This window comes from Haliotis cracherodii, unplaced genomic scaffold, assembly GCF_022045235.1.
Source record: "Haliotis cracherodii isolate W230 unplaced genomic scaffold, xgHalCrac1.p SCAF_6, whole genome shotgun sequence".
NCBI lineage: Eukaryota > Metazoa > Mollusca > Gastropoda > Lepetellida > Haliotidae > Haliotis > Haliotis cracherodii.
This window is the reverse complement of record NW_027266319.1, coordinates 26,500,907-26,511,658: the sequence shown is the minus strand read 5'-3', so window position 1 is coordinate 26,511,658 and position 10,752 is coordinate 26,500,907.

Genomic DNA, 10,752 nt, shown 5'->3' with positions numbered 1-10,752 from the left:
TTTTCTAAGGTTACATTATTCAACTTTATAATAAGTGTGTATTTTAAAGTATATTTTATCAGTAGATAACCTTTTACCACAGGATAGTATCACTATATCCTCATTTGCATGTCATTATCGTCATCAAGACATACATGATTTGCTGTATAGCACCCTGCTATAAGAAGCACTGCCTGACCAGCCTGCTTTTAGACCTGTCTGTAAAAGAAATCTTTATAACATGTATAAGCGCTGCTGCTTGGGTCCAAACTTTATATGAAAGTCCATATTTTCTTGTGTGTGTATTACAGATTGTGTACAACAAACAGCAGTTTAGTTGGGCTATATGATTACCAAGTATCCATCACTGGATTGTCTGGTGCAGATTTGATTATTTACAGTGATGGAGATTTTATGGAAATTTCCCTTGATGTGGCTATGACCAGTATATAATGTTATTTTGTATTTTTTTAGGTCTCCACGTGGTTCAGTGTTGACTTTCTAGGTTGTTGATATGTTAAATTCATGTATATTGAACATTATTACAAATTGTAGAATCAGTTGTAGGTACTTTTATGGAAAGAAGTATTTGATTACTGTATTCAACATAATAAGCACCCAGGCCGCTCACAAAATTAGAAATAGGGGGCTCTTATTAGAATATTATTTTGGTGAAAAAATTGAAAGAGTTCAAAGATCGTAAATTTTGTGGTTTATGCTGACAGCTTCAAATGTTTATATACGACAGGTATATTTTTCAAGAATTTAATTGCCCAGAATTAAGGGTCCATATAACACATGATTGCGTATTAAACACGAATAAATAAGTCTTGTGTACATTGATCGATCATAAGGGGTGCTAATTGGGATTGTTCACTTGACAATATATTAGCAATTATTGCCATTGGCACTTATTATGTCAAATAGGTATCTTAATTGTTTTCGCAATTATCAGAGAGGATGTCATTTGCTTTTCTATGAAAGCTTTGTGCAAGTGCGTTCAAGTCTGTATATATAGTGTCATTTACAATAAATGGTTAATTTATAAAATGTAAATATTTAATTAGTGTTCCTCAAAATGATCAAGTAAACTAAGGCCAGTCTCCAGTCTACATGATTAATAAAATGTCCGTTTGCGATGATATCAATGCATTCTTTTGACGAGTTGACTTTCAGTCATTTCAAGATTTTCAAGATTTTTTATGTTAGATCTGTAAAATTGCTTATGTCATATATACTGTACTGATGTTGTTAATTAAGTATTAGTAAATCATTTCACTGTTCATTGAAATAACAAAGATAATGTTTTTGACGTCACATGCTATGACTCAGTATCAGTGCTTTGTATTCTGGGTTATAATAATTTTGACATTTTCACCATTCATGATCATGCCCGTCAGTCCATTGTAAAGTTGATGTTCCAATTTATCAGGGCTTAATCTTCCACTTCATCAGTCACACATTATTTCAGATGTAAAACAATTACGGGTTAAGAAATTGAAATTGAAAAACTGCCACATATCATGCATAAAAAATTCAAACATCCATGCTTATCAACTATATCTGCCAATGCGATGCTTTTAAACCCATTTCCTAAATCATATACTGAACAAAGTAAGTTAGGGATCATGATTCTTTTTGGGAATATTTTTTTTTGTAGTGTTCAAGTGAGTAAGTTGGGTTTAACGCCGCTTGTAACAGTATTCCAGTTATATCACGGCATGTCAGCTTGATGTGGGAGGAAAATGGGATGCACATCTTCGATGGTTACCACTTTGCTGTAACCCATGAGCATGGGTTTGGTGCTGACAAACCTAGAAATGTAATCAGGACGAACCGGGATTCGAACCCACAAACATAGGTTTCTGGCGTGTCCAAAGGTGTAGTGTTCATGACTAAGCACACATAGAAATATTCAGCAACCCTACTTTTGTAGTTCAGTATATATAGCAGACAAGAAGATCTAAATTAAGTTGTAACATAATTAACATATTTTAAGAGATATTCCACATAATATCATGTCGGATTCAATATAATAACAGTCAGTATGAAGCTTCTCTTTTCTAGTTTCAGTGGCCCTTTTAACATGTAAACTTGTACAGTGGATGTAGATGTATGGTCAAATGTTTTTTGGCTGAAAAGCAATATAATTTATTGATGTACTTAATTTACCCCTTGTATTTTTTATGTGAAACTGAGGGAGAATACTGTTAAAACATTGACATGATCTTTTCATGAAACCAAAATTCAGATCTTAACAAAAGCAATATATGCTTTTCCCATGAAGTATCGTAAACTCCTGTACCATTTTACCTTGTTCTCCTGCTTGTAATATTGTGATATGTGAGATTCACGCCAGTGCAATTGTTTAAGTTTTGTCTTCTACATTACAATCTCACCCCAAATAGACTTTTCATGAAATTATTTTGAATTTAAGTTAAGTTTGTAATTAAGTAAATTGTTCTGACAATTGGACACTTTAACTGCCTTTACATGTTATGTATCAGTTCTATCATCTATATTATATTTTGTCACATTGCTGCCTTTGATATGACCAAAGTTGACTGCTGTTTGAAGATATATATACAGCTGAAATTGATGTACTTGCTGCAGTCATCTTTATTAGATTCATGTTATTGTTTAGATTTTTAGACCTCAAATATGTACATTTTCTTAAGTGGAAAAATCATAGCTTGCTTTCCAAAATTCATTTTGAGCATTTGCACTTTTTACTCTTTTCATGCTAACTGTTTTTATTTTTTTTCATGCTTACTGTTTTTATATTTTTCACACTTAAATATTAATTTATTTTTTTTATACTTACAGGTTTTATTTTTTTGCATGCTTACTGTTTTTCATTTTTTTCCCGACCCTGACCTTGATGAGGGATCTAAGAGAAGTGCTATATTTGTATTTTTGTGTTTCTAACAATTTCTTTGAATCAACATTTGAACAAGCTTAAATTGCTGTGGATGTGTATAAATTACGATAGTTTTGGCTGTCGTCGGTAGGCCTACTTGTTCCTCTAACGATGAAGTTCGACAGGGCCTTGTCCACAAGAGGATCCTAGCACTATGACTGATAGCTCTAAAGCATTGACTTACACTAGTCATAGCACTCAGATCCTTATGTGGATCACTTTAAGGACAATAAAATCATAAAACCTCCTTTGGCAAACATGTAAATGATGTCATAAAGCACGTAATTGTTTTGGTGCACAGTTGAAAATGTTCCACAAATTTGGTGCTAATCTTCGATGTTATCAATGGCTATTTGACGGTACATTGAAGCTTTAGAAAAAGATTGTCAATTGCCACTTCCATTTGCTTCATCACTTGAAACACATTGTAAATAGATCATTAGATGCATTTTATATTGAAATGCGACAACGCTAACTTTTACTATTTTTGTGAATGCTATTCTAATCACTATGAGACGTTTTTGCAAAGTCTTGTTATATCTTAGTAAGTTCACTGTGGTGTCAAGAGCTTTCATTCTTCAAGTTTTGTGGACTAGCATCTTTCTGTGCCAAATCTGGATATATGCAGGTTGTATTGGATCTCAAGTTACATTGTCACAGTCACCTTCTGGACGAGTTGCTCCATAGAGAATACACAATGAGTTACCAGGAAATAGGGATTTCAGTTCTGAGTGATTGAATGGTAGAAATGTAAACGTCAACGCCAACGCCAACGCCAACACCAGAGAATAATCACTCTCATTGATCTAACAGATTCAATTGGCTTAAAAGCCAAAATTGTGGTGAATAGTTTAGGAATGACACTGACCAATCAGAGGAATAGCTGTAAGGCTGAAAAAAATAATAGTCTTGTTCTCAGGCACCACTCACATCATCATAAAGTTCACTGCTCATTTCGTTTTTATTTCAATTTTAAAAAATCCCCATGAAAATATCGTTAAATATTCCAAAGCCAATAGTAGTCCAAAACTGTATTCCAGTATTTTAATCTTCAAGGAATACATTAATGTCGGGAGGCCGTTTCCCGGGATGATTGTACACAACTGTATATTTTGTTACATGCTGCTTTGAACACAAAAGACACTGCCCACCTGCAATATATTTTCAAAAACTATTGCCTGAGAACCAATTCTTTTATTTTTTTAAGCCAAATACAAATATTTGAAAGTTATAACAATCTTTCTAGCCTTGTGGGAAATACTTAATGTTATCACCAACTATGATTAACACCGTTACAAAGTATTTAATGTCACGATTAAACTATGTCCTACTTCATGGCACTGTACAGGGTGTATGTTCGACAAGGGTTTAATCACGTCCTTCTCCCCCTGGAAGTCAAGTGAACTGATCTGTGTAATAAAATTACTATCTGTTATTGTGGTGCCCACATTTCACTCAAGGTGTTGGTGGAACTTTCTAAAATCCGTGTTTCATAGTTAACCATCACAATTGAACAAATGGATGAACAATTCAACAAGTCATCTGTACCAGTTGTTAATTTTTAATAATTGGTTGAAAATCTAATTTGAGATTAGTGATTAGGTCTTTTAATGTACCAGCTTGTTCTACATGCAAGGACATGGTCACAGATGATGGAGGCTTTTAGGAAATAATGTACAGTATTTCCCTGTTGCATACCAAGGGTGTAAATTTCTTTTAGGGAAATAGTATGTCATACCAGTAGTATATTATGTTTTGTTCCATCAGAAATATATGCTTTTTTTCTCACTATTGCCATAGTATCTGTAGTTAGTTTATGTACTTCAGATAATATAACTGTTAAAAAAAGATTTTATTTTTACAAAAATCTTGCCATTTTCTCATTGGTTGATTCTTGTGTGATAATAGATAACAATAAGATCTTTAATTGAAACTCCACCTCAGTAAAATTATTATTTTTATCGATCTGTGTTAATTTAATTTTGAATCAAAATGTACGATGTATACCCGATATATGTTTTGTTGTTACATGTATATATGCATGACCATCAGTGTAATTACCATTGTCATCAGTTGTACATCATCAGCTCCTGTTTTGTACATTCCTCCCTGCTACTGATCCGTGTTATGTATGTGACACTGATGTCTCAGTATGTATATAGTAGTCAGCATTGGTTATACACTTCTAGTTTACCTGGCCAATAAAGGGAATAAAACATTGCAATGTCTGCTTTATAGCTAGGTGACAGCGTTTCCACGCGGATGCCATACATGAGAACTGTGAGAAACGAAGAGAGTGATACACCACTATGAAGAGTATTCCAGTTATATATAAGGCTATCAGCTTGATTTGGGAGGAAAGCCCGAAGTGATGCAGGTCTTAGATATTTACCACTTTCGTGAAACCTGAGGAGCACGAGTATGGTGCTGACAGTGAACCGGGATTTGAATCCACAGTACCAGGTGTGCCAAAGGGACGCAACTCTGCACAGCTAATTGTGGTGCCTTAGATGACGGGGCCATCTGTGTCCCCTTAAATGACCATGTTTGATTCTCCACATTGGTACAATGTGCAAATCACATTGCTGGAGTCCCCTGCCGTGATAGATCATGATATTGCTGGTATATTGCTAAATGTGGTGTTTAACCATATCATTCCTTTGAAGGGAAACTAAAGTACTCACGGAAATGAAAAAAACTGTTTTTCTTAATTTAAAAATCGACACAAAGTGTTACGTAGCTGTAAATAGGAAATAACAAAACAACTCGAAAAGTACTAGTCTGGATTTGCTAGTTTTATCTCGGTGAACAATACAAAATGTACTTTACAGGAGGTAATTTGTCGGCACTTTCAACAGTAAAAAATAAAACTAAGTCCAAATTGACATAGCAGAAACAGACTATAGGCATTATGCACCTGTTCTCACCTGTCGTCAAGGTGTCATAGGTCACCTTGATCTACTTACACCTGGTTATGCCCTGTTTCACAATAGTCTCTTTTATTCACATTTTTACACACTTTTACGTGTAAAAAGGCATAAAAACATTTGATACGCTGTATTTGTGTCACGGCCCAATTAGTACTAATTTAGTTGTTTGAATATCTACATATTTTGTGTATGAACTGCATTTATTTAAGATCCTCAGGTCGAAAAAACAGGTGTTTTTCATTTCCGTGAGTAGTATAGGCTCGGATCACTTGGCAGTTCTAGCCTGGTGGCTTAAAGTCCTTTGTCATGCTCAAACAAATCTGTCTTACCCTGTGGTTTGACCCATGAAGGTCCGGGTTAGAATGGGTCTTCAGCAACCCATGCATGTCATGAGATACAACTCATAATGCTCACTAACGGGATCGGGAGGTCAGGCACGCTGACTGGTTGATACATGTCATTGTATCCCAATTGCATTGCTTGATGCTCATCATATCTATCACTGGATTGTATGGTCCAGACTAGATTATTTACAGACCGCTGTCATATAGCTGGAATATTGCTGAGTGCGGCGTTAAACAAAAAACAAACAAAACCGTGTGGTGATCCTTTGTCAGAATGGGTTCTCAGAACCTGATGCTTGTAAGAGCCAACTTAATTGGGGATCACATGGTGAGGCTCCGTGACTTGGCTGCTGATGTGAAATCATACCCTGATGGCATGGGGTGTGTTCATGCTATTGATCACTGGTTTGTACAGACAGGATTTAATCACCATGATACAGCTAGAATGTTGCTGACTGTGGCGTGAAGCAGACACAAGTTTGTATTCAAAGTCATGTTCAACCAGTTACACGTTATGTTTGGGATACTTTCTTAGTAAAGCACAAATTCAAGTGCTTTTGGGGGTTGATCGAACCCAGATTTTCAGAGTGAGGCACCTAATCGCAAGCACACAAAGTCTTCCATCTTTTAAACAATTACTCATCGCCATGCCCCCATGTAATTTTCTCCCATTACAAATAGGGCATGGCTAGTAGGAGGAACATAGAAGGGACTTAACTCATGATATGATAGTGACACAGAATTCCAGCTGATAAGGGTGGAAACTGGACATTTAGAGTCAGTAAACTCCCTTGCCTCGGGAAGATGGAATAAAGAAAGGGTTTTGTCGCTTTTATGTGCAAATCCTGCAATCAAATATGCATGCTAGTTACCATGTTGTTTACAAACAAGATGTCGATTTCGTAAGGCAATTTTGATTTGACTATGAATAGAAATTCCAGCTTAGTTTGACGAAGGTTGAAACTGGACTTTTATATCGGACTGGGTGTTGGGGTAGCCTTGAGCTTAAGGCATTCTTTCATCATAGAGGACAAACTTGGGTACAATGAAGCCTATTTCTGGTATTCCCGTCTGTGATCTTGCCGGAATACTTTTGAAAGAAGCATGAAACTCAACTCAAAAACAAAGAACAAAAGGCAATATTAACTGGTATTTAGACATTTAATAACAGAACCATATATACATATAAAAGTCTTGTAAGAAAATGACATACAACGACAAGACCAGCTTTATGGCAAATATAATATAGCAAGCAGCACGTGGTTGACAAGCTGAAGAACAAAAAGATAACAATATCACCATGCGATGAAAGCACTAAAACATGTCAACATCTCTCTCCAACAGGTACTGACAGGAGACAACTCCAGAAACATCACCATACTACTACCCAGACAACTCTGAAATTCTGTAAACAAGGGCTTGAAAACAGCAACAACCAACATTCCGTACTTATGCTTAAAATGTGGAACATTTTCAAACACGAATAAAATGTGATGTATTTGTGAAAGCTTCTGGACATGAACCTTGAGATAACAGTTATTGCTGCTTAATGTTATGTTACCATAGTAATCAGTTGAATTGTTTGATAGGCATTACTTAGAAGTTGACAGATGACAAAGTAGATACAATTTATGGATGACAAAATCTTTAATACTGTAATGGTGATGTTTCGATATGGGTCCTTATACCGTTGTCACAGCTACTTTGTCATAGGAATCAGGTATATGATAGAATTTGTTTGTTTTTGATAGATGTAAAGTTGACTTGATATAAAGTCGACAATTGAGGGACTGAGCTTAAAGTATTGACTTATCCTTATTGCCACTTATCCAACAAAGTTGTCTCTATCTTTCACACATTCATCGGTAACTATCATCTTACATCTACCAACGGAGTGTTTGCATAAAAACTTCCTTCTCAATACAGGGCGGTCGGGTAGCCTAGTGGTTAAAGCATTCGCTCGTCACGCCGAAGACCCGGGTTCGATTCCCGACATGGGTACACTGTGTGAAGCCCATTTCTGGTGACCCCCGCCGTGATATTGCTGGAATATTGCTAAAAGCGGCGTAAAACCATACTCACTCACTCCTTCTCAATACGAAGTGACGTTGGGGACCAAGGAGATGTTATGCTTTAATATGTCTTCTAGTTATCTGGTTCAAAATTATGGTGAAAAAGGATGCAGTCAGGACCCAACTAAAATCATCTATTTACTCCAAAACAAGATTTGGCTGTACACAAAATCAGAGTAATGTGAGCTGACTCACCTTTCGGTTTCCGGGTGTATTGTTATACCCCATGTTTCTTATACTTCTAAAAATACTACTAAAATAAAGTTAAGGATCACATGATTATTTCACATTACTATAGTTAATCTGGCATGGCAAGGCAGAATAACTACCCTTATGTGAAAGAAATGGGTGATGCTTAACATTTTTGAGTAGTATACAATGACAGGTGGTTTGTGGTTTGATGCTGGAATATGTTTCACATGTCTCTGAGGAATTTCTGCTATTATGGTCATTTGTCATCATGAGGACCACAAAGGATAAGTTCATGAGACATCACAGAATACATACATTTAACATTAATTTAAAAATTAGAGTGTGTAAAGAGCGATAAGGTTCCTCATTCTGGGGACCATTTCCTGATGAGGTTGAAAGACATTTCCTCAATGAATCTGAGAGATTATTTGTAACCATCCATACTAAAATGAATTAGATCATCCAACTGCAATTAGTTGACTCCATTGATGCTAGTTAGAGTAGATCATTCAACCAGAATTAGCTGGCTTGGTTTTGATTGTCTTTTTAAAACTTAGGCCTTCAAATGGGCCCAATCCAAGTCACTCTTTTAGCAGTTAGACTTCAAGTACTATAACTAAGCAAATATTCATACTGTTATTCAAATAAGACTTTAATTATACATTGGTTTATAAAAATAATTGTTAAAAATCTTGCTGATTATTGAAAAAATGAGAGAAAAAAAATAATGATAACACATTCTGATTTTTTGTTCTCTAAAAGGTTATCAGACAATATGTTGCATATTGTTAATCTTGTATCATTGATATCAGTGTTACTTCTTTATATACCAAAATGTCCATAGGAAATGTTGAGTGGTATGTGAGATGCACAATTGTGATTAACACACAAATGTGCGTCCAGTGGAAAAAAACAGAAACATCATTTGTTTTTACTTTTCTTTTTTTTAAGGGTTGGCGGGATCACCCGTGAAAAAGGGCTTAGCTGTACACAACTTCCCTTGTAAAGCTGGGACTAGTCTTGGGGATATCTGCTGGTATGACTTTATGATCACTGCACAAAAAGAACAGATCTGCCTGAGAGTTTCAACAACATAACGGAGTCCAATCTATTTGCCAATATGAACCAGAGACACCGAGAATAATAAGCGCCGACGCCGACACCGACGTAATAAGCGCCCCGCTCTAATAAGCTCTAACATTTGCTGATACATTGGCTGGTGAACAATCCCAATTAGCACCCCTTCCGATTGATCAATGTACACAAGACGCACTCGTGTGCTATGTGCACCCTTAAATATGGGCAATAAAATTCTGGAAAAATATATCTGTCGTATATAAACATTTCAGACTGTCAGCATAACCATGAAATTTATCTTTCAACCCTGTTTTTTTCCACCAAAATAATATTCTAATCAGAGCCCCCTATTTCTAATTTTGAGAGCGCCCTGGGTGCTTATTACGTCGAATACGGTAATAGACAATAAGTCAAAATGCCAAAGATACAGCATTACATTTCAAACAAAAAGGGATACATTCACCACAGCAAAGCTGAAATTGGAGTCCTGGTAATGCCCAGTAGTCTAGAAACTGTGACATCATTGCATTGTAATCTTGTGAGATGTCAAAACAGAATATCCCTGCACGTTAGATAGTGATGAAAATATGGATATTATGATGTTTCTTACAGATAAACAGTTTAACCTTATGTGGTTAAAATATCTAAAAATGTTAAATACTATCAGTTGTACTTCAATGTGAGCTGTTCACACGGTGAATGATTTCCCTCTTTAATCTATGGTAAAATGAGAACTTAACACAGAAGTTAACAAGTGCACCAAGAGCAAAAAATGCACGCCAACCCCCTTTTTCTTTCATTTAGACAGTTTGAATAAATACAGGTCAGTGAACATCCTCAATGTATAACCCGGGTCACTATGCTTCCATTACCTCATCTGACCAAAGTGACACATCTTCCTTTAAATTTTTGAAATTTTCTAAACTTTTAAGAGGGGTTGGGTGGGGTGTTGTGCACACTACCAAGTCATAGAGTGCACCAACACATATGGGACTGACACATCAGCTGTATGAATAGGGTGACATGTTCCCCCTTCCCCACTCTGGACCCACCAGCGTGCAGTCAAGTGCCCTTATTGTAGGGGAAGTTCCAAGACAGACTGTCCAGATTAACAGGGTTTCACTGTATGCAGGGTCTAAATTTCATCATCTATAAATATCTTATGTCTTATAATGAGCTACACAACCGAATCTGTTACAAAATAAATGACAAATATACATTCACTGTACACTGTACCC